This window comes from Orbicella franksi, chromosome 1 (genome assembly GCF_964199315.1).
Source record: "Orbicella franksi chromosome 1, jaOrbFran1.1, whole genome shotgun sequence".
Taxonomy (NCBI): Eukaryota; Metazoa; Cnidaria; class Anthozoa; order Scleractinia; family Merulinidae; genus Orbicella; species Orbicella franksi.
This window is the reverse complement of record NC_138145.1, coordinates 19887897-19898589: the sequence shown is the minus strand read 5'-3', so window position 1 is coordinate 19898589 and position 10693 is coordinate 19887897. Positions and strand designations below refer to the sequence as shown.

The 10693-nt window shown below is 36.6% G+C and overlaps 1 protein-coding gene across 1 annotated transcript in view; it reads left to right on the top strand.

Annotated features, from left to right (window-relative positions):
- Nucleotides 1-10693, top strand: part of LOC145495918 (zeta-crystallin-like) — a 163477-nt gene that overhangs the window by 74216 nt on the left and 78568 nt on the right. The window lies entirely within an intron of this gene.

Below are 10693 nucleotides of genomic sequence, written 5' to 3'. Positions count from 1 at the left end.
GCAATGGCGAGTTACAGTGAATTGAAAAAAAGAGACAATACTGACAAAAGTTCCATTGAGGCCTGAAACTACTGTTAAAATCGATGTTTAAAATCCTTTAAGATCCAAACTTTCGCCGATCCACGGCATCAGGGAAAAGAAAATATTCCGCGTAACGCTTACATGTAAATGTAAAGGGAAAATGTGTGAAAAGCGTACGGATGCGGAAAGTATGTAAAATGTACAAGAATAATAAGGTATGAACATGAACAAGAAACAAAATGATGTGCGAGAGTCATTTGCTTGGATTTTTAAGGATTTTAAACATCAATTGTAACAGTAGTTTCAAGCCTCATTTGAGGTTTTGTCATTATTTTTATTTTGAAAATGCCACCGAAGGACAATATCCAAAGATTAATGACAAAAAAGGCTTTAAGGTGGCTCAAGGTGACTCCGATTTTTTTCATTTTTGAGTTATTTTTTGTAAAAAAAAATACCTCTTAGTCGGCGCGTCGGGTATGTTATGGACGGGTCAATGGGTGAGTGAGTGAGTGAGGGAGTGAGTGAGAGATGTATGTATGTCACACCAATCAGATTGGATCTACTATGAACAGCCAATCAAATTTCTTGTTGTAAAGGTAAATGGTACGTGAGAAACACAAGGTATGTATAAACACAAGGACTTTGGTAATTGAAAAATAAAGAGTGACGTGTATGTTGCTGGTTTGTGATTTTTAGTCCGGTTTGGAGGGGAGTGTGACAGTTACATACGTACGTTGGGTTGTTTTAGAATGCATAATTTTCAGTGTAATGGTGGCTAGTTATGAACGAGATGAGTCTTGAGTTTTGAAGCAGTTCATGAGTAGTAGGCAAATGGCACGAGATATTTTTATTTTTAATTACAAAGGGTAACTTGATACTTTTGTTTTTCACAAGGAGTTAATTCAATTAAAGGTCACGAATCGTCGGTTCTAGTTCTTAGGACATGTTTTAGAGGAGACGAGACTATTTAGATTTGAAGCAGTTCTAACGTTTACAATAGTAAGTGCAGGTAACGATTGTTTTGTTCTTATTGCATGCAAATATAACGAGATATTTTTATTTTTTAGTTACAATGGGTAATTTGACACTCTTGTTTTTCATATGGGAGTAAATTCAATTAGAGCTTACAAGTTATCAGCTATTGTTCCCAGGATATTAAACAAAAAAAAAGCTTTCATTTCTAGAGTGTTTTTACGTCTCTGCAGTAGCATTTTATAGCATTTTATGACATTCTTTTCAGTCCGATATTTTTAAAGGTAAAAAGTATGAAAACTGTTCAAATGTTCTTTGAAGACTGTGTGGCACCAAGTTAAAGTGCAGTTTAATTAAATCAGACTTTCAACGTGTCAGAGAGGTTTTTTTCTCTTTCTTTAAATTTTCGGTGAAGTAGTGTTGTTGCGTTGTGTTGTGTAAAAAGGGTAAACTTACTACTCGTATAAAATAAGAAAAGTTCTCTTAACTTGAGTATTTTTTAGCAAAATTCCTCTTGGGGGCTGGAAGGGTTCCCGAGGGGGTACTCCCAGAAAAATTGGTTGGGGTGTGCGGCCCGCTTCCCAAAACCCTTACCCTGTTTATGACCAAAATCTGCGATATTCCTTACCCTATTTATGACCTGACCAAAAATTCGAAACCCTATTTACGACCTGACCCTCAAATCAAAACCCTGTTTCAGACCTGCGTTATAATTAGCTCCCTAGTTCAAACCAATGTTAAATTACCGTAAACATATAAATTTGTGAAGGGCTTTTGTTGATTTTCTTTTCGATAATGATGAAAAAGTGGCTTCTTCTTAAAGCATACCCATATCAAGGCTAGAGTGCAAAAACCGTACCCTATTTATGACCAAAATGGCCAAAATCAGCTAAAATCGATACCCTATTTATGACCAAAACGGTTGAAAAACCATACCCTTCGGGGCCGCACAGACCTATATAGCCCATATAAGGGAGTGCCCCCCCCCCCCCCGGGGGGAAGGGCTACGTGATCGGTGAGTGAGGGAGTTATGCATGTGCGCGTGTCAGACCAATCACAGTGTGGGTTGTATCAAAGAACGAATAAAATTGCCTGTTAGAAAATAAGATGGTATCTACATTAATCTGGAGACGTGTCAGATTACTGTAGTTTGTTCAGTCAAACATTTTATGGCTTACTATTTAGTTATCTTACCATTACCGATGTAACATCGTATGTACAGCATAAACTCCCAGTTTCTTTCTTGCTGTACATTGTACATCGCAACCAAAAAAACTTGTCAAATCAACCAAATCATTACTGTAAACAGTCCCATGAATGCTCCTATCTCCGAGACTTATCGTTCACAAAAAAATAACTCTTGCACGCCTTGCGTGCCTATGTTTGTGTTAGACTCCATTTATTTCGTTTCGTCAAATCTTATAATATTCCCGTTTGAACCAAGTTAAGGGTTAGAACACTTTTTGAGATATCACATTAAACCTGGCTGACCGTAAAATATATCCATCTTGTTATGTTTTTATTTTTTCCATTTAAGCTCTATTGTTTAGCTTGTATCCAATAGGCGAACATCTGCAAAAAAACCAACTTTGATGGAATTTTTTTTTGTTTTTGCTTAGGAAAGATTTTAAAAGGGATTTCAAAAAAGTCTTTATAACTTAAGAAAGGTCTTTCATATTTTTCATTGCATTTTTTCCAAACCATGATAAGGCTATGAATAAATCCTACATTTCATATGCGTAGAGGTACCGTTAAATTTGCTACCTAATTCAAGGGGTCCTCCTGTAGCCCAGTGGTTACATTTCCGAGCTTCTGTTCGGAAGGGCATGGCGTTCAGCCCCCTGCAGAGGGACTCCAAATTTTTTTTTATATATATATATATATTTGTGTTGGACTCCATTGATTTCTTTTCGTCCAATCTTTTATTTTTCCTTTTTGAACCAAGTTAAGGGTGAGAAGAGCTTTTAAGATTTGACATCAAACCTAGCTGACCGTAAAATAAGTCCATCTTGCTAGGTGTTTTTTTTTTGTCTCTTTTTTTTCATTTAAGCTCTCTTCATTAGCTTGTATGCAATGGGCGAAGACCTGCAAAAAAGCGGATCTTGATGGAAATTTTTTTGCTTTTTGCTTGGAAAAGATTTTAAAAGGGATTTCAAAATAGACTTCATAACTTAAGTAAGGTCTTTCTTTTTTCTCATTACGTATTTTCCAAGGCAAGATAAGGCTATGAATAAAACTTACATTTCATAAGCATATAGGCACCGTTAAATTTCCTACCCAATTCAAGGAGTCTCCCTGTAGCCCAGTGGTTACATTTCCGAGCTTCTGTTCGGAAGGGCATGGCGTTCAGCCCCCTGCAGAGGGACTCCAAAATTTTTTTTTTTTTCATATTTGTGTTGGACTCCATTGATTTCTTTTCGTCCAATCTTTTATTTTTCCTTTTTGAACCAAGTTAAGGGTGAGAAGAGCTTTTAAGATTTGACATCAAGCCTAGCTAACCGTAGAATATATCCATCTTGTTACGTGTTTTTTTTTTTTTTTTTTTTTTATTTAAACTCTCTTCATTAGCTTGTATCCAATGGGCGAAGACCTGCAAAAGGACGGATCTTGATGGACATATTTTTTGTTTTCTGCTTGGGAAAGATTTTAAAAGGAATTTCAAAATAGACTTCATAACTTAAGTAAGGTCTTTCATTTTTTTCATTGCATATTTTCCAAAGCAAGATAAGGCTATGAATAAAACCTACATTTCATGTGCATATGGGTACCGTTAAATGTGCTACCTATTTCAAGGAGTCCTCCTGTAGCCCAGTGGTTACATTTCCGAGCTTCTGTTCGGACGGGCATGGCGTTCAGCCCCCTGCAGAGGGACTCCAAAATTTTTTTTATATATATTTTTGTTGGACTCCATTGATTCCTTCTCGTTCAATCTTTTATTTGTCCTTTTTTAACCAAATTAGGGGTGAGAAGAGCTTTTAAGATTTGACATTATACCTAGCTGACCGTAAAATATATCGATCTTGCTCCTTTTTTTTTCATTTAAGCTCTCTTCATTAGCTTGTATCCAATGGGCGAAGACCTGCAAAAGAACGGATCTTGATGGAATTTTCTTTTTTCTTTTTTGCTTGGGAAAGATTTCAAAAGGGTTTTAAAAAAGGACTTCATAACTTAGGCAAGGTCTTTCATTTTTTTATTGCATATTTTTCAAAGTAAGATAAGGCTATGAATAAAACCTACATTTCGTATGCATATAGGTACCGTTAAATTTGCTACCTAATTCAAGGAGTCCCCCTGTAGCCCAGTGGTTACATTTCCGAGCTTCGGTTCGGAAGGGCATGGCGTTCAGCCCCCTGCAGAGGGACTCCAAATTTTTTTTTTTTTTTTTCATATTTGTGTTGGACTCCATTGATTTCTTTTCGTCCAATCTTTTATTTTTCCTTTTTGAACCAAGTTAAGGGTGAGAAGAGCTTTTAAGATTTGACATCAAGCCTAGCTAACCGTAGAATATATCCATCTTGTTACGTGTTTTTTTTTTTTTTTTTTTTTTATTTAAACTCTCTTCATTAGCTTGTATCCAATGGGCGAAGACCTGCAAAAGGACGGATCTTGATGGACATATTTTTTGTTTTCTGCTTGGGAAAGATTTTAAAAGGAATTTCAAAATAGACTTCATAACTTAAGTAAGGTCTTTCATTTTTTTCATTGCATATTTTCCAAAGCAAGATAAGGCTATGAATAAAACCTACATTTCATGTGCATATGGGTACCGTTAAATGTGCTACCTATTTCAAGGAGTCCTCCTGTAGCCCAGTGGTTACATTTCCGAGCTTCTGTTCGGACGGGCATGGCGTTCAGCCCCCTGCAGAGGGACTCCAAAATTTTTTTTATATATATTTTTGTTGGACTCCATTGATTCCTTCTCGTTCAATCTTTTATTTGTCCTTTTTTAACCAAATTAGGGGTGAGAAGAGCTTTTAAGATTTGACATTATACCTAGCTGACCGTAAAATATATCGATCTTGCTCCTTTTTTTTTCATTTAAGCTCTCTTCATTAGCTTGTATCCAATGGGCGAAGACCTGCAAAAGAACGGATCTTGATGGAATTTTCTTTTTTCTTTTTTGCTTGGGAAAGATTTCAAAAGGGTTTTAAAAAAGGACTTCATAACTTAGGCAAGGTCTTTCATTTTTTTATTGCATATTTTTCAAAGTAAGATAAGGCTATGAATAAAACCTACATTTCGTATGCATATAGGTACCGTTAAATTTGCTACCTAATTCAAGGAGTCCCCCTGTAGCCCAGTGGTTACATTTCCGAGCTTCGGTTCGGAAGGGCATGGCGTTCAGCCCCCTGCAGAGGGACTCCAAATTTTTTTTTTTTTTTTTCATATTTGTGTTGGACTCCATTGATTTCTTTTCGTCCAATCTTTTATTTTTCCTTTTTGAACCAAGTTAAGGGTGAGAAGAGCTTTTAAGATTTGACATCAAGCCTAGCTAACCGTAGAATATATCCATCTTGTTACGTGTTTTTTTTTTTTTTTTTTTTTTATTTAAACTCTCTTCATTAGCTTGTATCCAATGGGCGAAGACCTGCAAAAGGACGGATCTTGATGGACATATTTTTTGTTTTCTGCTTGGGAAAGATTTTAAAAGGAATTTCAAAATAGACTTCATAACTTAAGTAAGGTCTTTCATTTTTTTCATTGCATATTTTCCAAAGCAAGATAAGGCTATGAATAAAACCTACATTTCATGTGCATATGGGTACCGTTAAATGTGCTACCTATTTCAAGGAGTCCTCCTGTAGCCCAGTGGTTACATTTCCGAGCTTCTGTTTGGAAGGACATGGCGTTCAGCCCCCCGCAGAGGGACTCCAATTTTTTTGTGTTGAACTCCATTGATTTCTTTCCGTCCAACCTTTTATTTTTCCTTTTTGAACCAAGTTAAGGGCGAGAAGAGCTTTTAAGATTTGACATTAAACCTAGCTGACCGTAAAATATATCCATCTTGTTACGTGTTTTTTTTTATTTATTTAAGCTCCCTTCATTAGCTTGTATCCAATGGGCGAAGACCTGCAAAAGAACGGATCTTGATGGAAATCTTTTTGTTTTTTGCTTGGGAAAGATTTTAAAAGGGACATCAAAAAAGACTTCTTGACCTTGATGGTGTTTTTTTTTTCTTGGGAAAGGTTTTAAAAGGGATTTCAAAAAAGACTTTATGACTTAAGCAAGGTCTTTCATTTTTTTCATTGCATATTTACCAAAGCAAGATAAGGCTATGAATAAAACCTATCCCAGTGGTTACATTTCCGAGGCACACACCCCAACCCAAATGTTGTGGAAGACCCCCTTCGGGAAGATAGCCGACTTTGTTAGCGCGACATGGTATAACGCCATTACGCCATTACTAATTACACTTCTGTTGAAGCGAAGTTGCGAAGTTGAGCTGAGTTTAACTCTGCAGGGAATTAAAGCCGGCGGTTGAAAACATTTTATGTGAACATTACCTGCGGACGCAACGACGATTCGATTAACATTTTCAGTTGCAACTGGCGGCTGCGTTGCAGGTAGGTCGGCGGGATATGAGAACTAGGCTTTATATGCGCTATATAGTTATATGCGGCCCCAAAGAGTGTATGGTTTTTCAGCCGTTTTGGTCATAAATAGGGTATCAAATGTCACTACACGAACTTGCGCGGGTAACACTCGAGATGAGTGAACTCTCCCAGCATTCTTTGCAACAACAGTTCGTCCATGTTATTGAACCGCGAAAGTTGAACGAAGCCGACAAAAGGCAGACGAACAGGTTAATTTGCTCTTATTCACTGTGTATTTAGTACCTTTCCTTCTAGTACTTTCATGCTTTGTTCGCGTGGAGGACTTTCTCCTTATCAATGTACTTGTTGTATATTCAGGGAAGAACTGCGCTTGGAGCTGGAGAGCTTTGTTGGCGAGCGATTGAACTCGTATTGCAGGGAAGCTTTTTGGACAAACAAACTATATGTGATTTATTTACATTGTTAACTGTAGTATTATGTATTTCTTCCTCTTTTGATCGGGTTCCAGCTTGCTTCTAAGTTAGCTTCGTTCTGCAAGAAACATCATCGTGTATGTCCCCCCTCCCCTCCCCTCCCCGCCATATGTGTATTTTCGTGAGTGTTACCCCCCCCCACACACACACACACGCATACATACAACAGACAAGATCAAATAAATAGAATGGCTATATCTGCCTAAGAAGGTGAATAATTGTATCTCAGATGAATTATTTGTTTTGTTTAATCATAACGAGATTTTTTAGAGTAATTTATCTGGAATGAGACAATACATAGCAATTAAGCTTATGTGTAAAATGTTTTGGAAATTAATTTTTTGAAATGCTTTTACTTGTAATGGACATATTTGTATCAGTCAATCTGAAACCACCGGATCCCCTCCCTATTCCCACAGGGGAGGGTGTACTCCCAGAAAAATTGGGTGGGGCACTTCTGAAAACCCTTACTCTATTTAGCAAAATCTTTTTTTTTTTGCTACGATTTTTCCTACCCTGTTAATGCCCTGACCAAACATTCGATACCCTATGTAAGTACTGACCTTTAAATCAATACTCTAGCTGTTTCAGACCTGGCAACATTTAAGAATCTTTTGTACATGCAATGTAAAGCTTGCAAGCAATGTTAGCATTTCAGCCAGTTTTTTTTTTAAGATAGGTGAAATTAAAGTAAGAAATTTCGCCAACTACTGTATGTATTCTTCTAGTTTTCTCTAAGATTTTTCTTAATGCTGATTATTATCTGATATTTTGTTGCATGCGTTGTCTGTAGTCGCCAACCACCAAATGTATGATTTCTTATCCAAAATTAAGGTGGCTGAACACAGTTTTTGATACCTGTGTTTCATTCACCTTTTTCTCTAAAATCCTTGATCCTGCGGTCGTCAAAAATGGCAGCAAGCTAGTTAACAAAACAAACTTTGGTTTTTTGATGGTTAAGCTGACATATTGGCCATTGTCATGGCAACATGAATAAATATAAACAGGCCTTTAAAATCGGTTTTGTTTATTTGCAGAAAATTTAGTCATTAGATTTTCTTTATAATTTGCATGCAACAAGCTTGTAACGATTCTCACAAGTTAACACCATTTTGCTAATAATTTAACAGAGAGATCTTTAACTATCCCTTGTTGAAGGTTCACTGGAATATCTAGAATTTCCTTTGTTAAAGTTCAGTTATTTTCAATACTCCAGTTACTTATTTCCTAAAGTATTTTCGTACCAAATTTCATGAAATTCTAATGAGTGGTTCTCGAGAAATAGGCATATTTTCAAGAGTGCAATTTTCGTTCAATTGTAATTTTTTTACTTACTATGTATGCGCTGCATTTAACTGGGTTCTTTCGGTATGAAAGAAAAAGCTGAGAATTGCTGGGTTCTTTGCATCATTACCTTTTCTAACATATCTTTGTAACAAAAGACTAAAGCCATCAATACGCTGTGTTCAATTATAGAGAAAAATAGCACAGATACTGCGGGTGTTGAGTAAATAAAATGATCGCTCTATTGATGGCATATTTGTTTTTTGCAATCCTTGTGCTCACGCTGAATTGCATTAGCAAAAGCGCACGCGAAACTGTGTTCAGTCACCTTAACATCTGCTTAAAATGCTCGTTTGTAGCCTGATAATTATGTATTTTCAATTGCAGTAACTGATCTTAGAGACCTAAAGACAATTTTACTGGAAATTAGACCTACAGGCAAACTTCTGGATCAATGTTAGAGATAATGGTCACGGAGTGAAAGGTCAAAATGTCAGGCAATTAGCTCATAATAAGTGCTCAGTCTTCAAGATGCTCTCAATTTTTGTGTTTTATAATTTCATTTTTGTTTTGCCCAAGCTACATAGATTTGCAATAAAAACTTAGATTAAGGGATACTTTTGACCAGGAAAATTGTTTTGACAGGTACTCATAAACCATGTACCGTGATTAATTGGTTCACGAAATTGAACTAAATTTTGACGTGGCACAAAATTGTCGGAGCATATATAATTTTGAAAATTTGATGAAAATTCAGGTTTAAATTACATACAAATCTGACAGTGCTGAATAACTGCTAAAACATGATATTCTAGTACTATGGGTTAGCTTTTCCAGCCACACTTATCATTTTCCCTCGCTAGCATTTGTAAAAACTGTAATTTTAGGGTTGCGTTTTGTTTTTGCAGGGCAAAATATGTACATGTAAGGCTGTCTCAACAAGAAAATAATATTCAAACAACCTACATGTAAAAGTTACAGTTTTGAAACAAGTTACTGAAAACCTCCTTCCTGACAAAGTTTGAGAAAATCAGTTTTTTTTTCTATCCTGCATAAGGTATAGGTGATTGTTACAGCAAGCTGCTCTTAATATCTGCCCACAAACACTTGATTTTGGATCTCATTGGTGACCATAGAATCGCTGTTTTGAGCTCTGAAATCATTACAAGAAGCAGATATTTAGTAATTAGTACACTAAAACAATGATACATGTAAATTAAAATCACAACAAGCTAAAACTATTTGACTTTGTTCTAAGTAAATCCCTCCTTTTTGAACAATGTTAAAGGATATGTAGATTTGAAAGATTTCCATGAAGCTTAAGGGGACAGTGTAATGAATTGTGCATGTGGTACACGTAAGTTTGGTTTACAACTCAAAACGTTTAGGCTGAAGTTTGTTTGACAAATTTAAAATGGCAATGAGTAGTGGAACAAGTGGAAACTAGCCATGGTGTGTGAACAAGAGGCGACTGCAATCAGGAGAACATGTTTGATGAATATGTGAAAGAGGGGTAAGCCTTCATTAAGCTTTGTATCCAGCTGTCAGTCTTGAAAGCATTGAGTGAAAACTTGGATTGGTCTCTCACTGCCGATATGTACCCCCGTCAGAATTGGTAAATAAGTTTGGAGTGGGTTGGTTGGGCTTGCTTTTTAGTGTTTCTCAGGAATTCCCCTTGACAAAGTTCATGTACTTTAATGGGTCATGTAGCCTGCAGAACAGGCCAATAGGCCCTTTGCAGCTAAGCCATCACGTGACCTACTTTTCATAAAATTATGGGCTATAACTTAAAGAATGCCAGAAATGGAAAAAGCATGTCGAAAATATCAAAATGGCCAAGTTTGAGGCCCCCATCATCAGAGAATGAGATTTTATGATGGTCTGAATTTTTGAAAGAATAAGAAGATTTGTATGGGAAAATGTTGCTGGAGAGCAAGACCTTGCTCTCCAGCAACATTTTCCATACGAATCCTCTAAATTTTCCGAAAATTCAAACTATGGTATAAACTTACTCGTTTTTTCCTGGGGCCTCAAACTTGGCCTCTTTGGTATTTTCAATGTGCTCTTTCCATTTCTGGCATTCTTTAAGTTATAGCCCATAATACAAAAATTTTTTAGGAAAAATTTGGTCACGTGACCCCAGCTGCAAAGGGCCTATTAGCGGGGCAGAAAGCGAAATTTGTCCACAAGCATGAAGCACAAGACGAAAAAAGTCCGCCTGTAGTCACACCTTTGTTTATACTCTTCCAACTGTTTGCCTGGCGAACGGTTTTTGCTGATTGGTTGCTTTAATATGCCCAAATTTTCATGGCCCGTTGGTGGCTGTATTAACAGGGTTCCACTGTAGGTTGCTGGTATCCATTTATAATCCTTGGTGAAGTACATGTA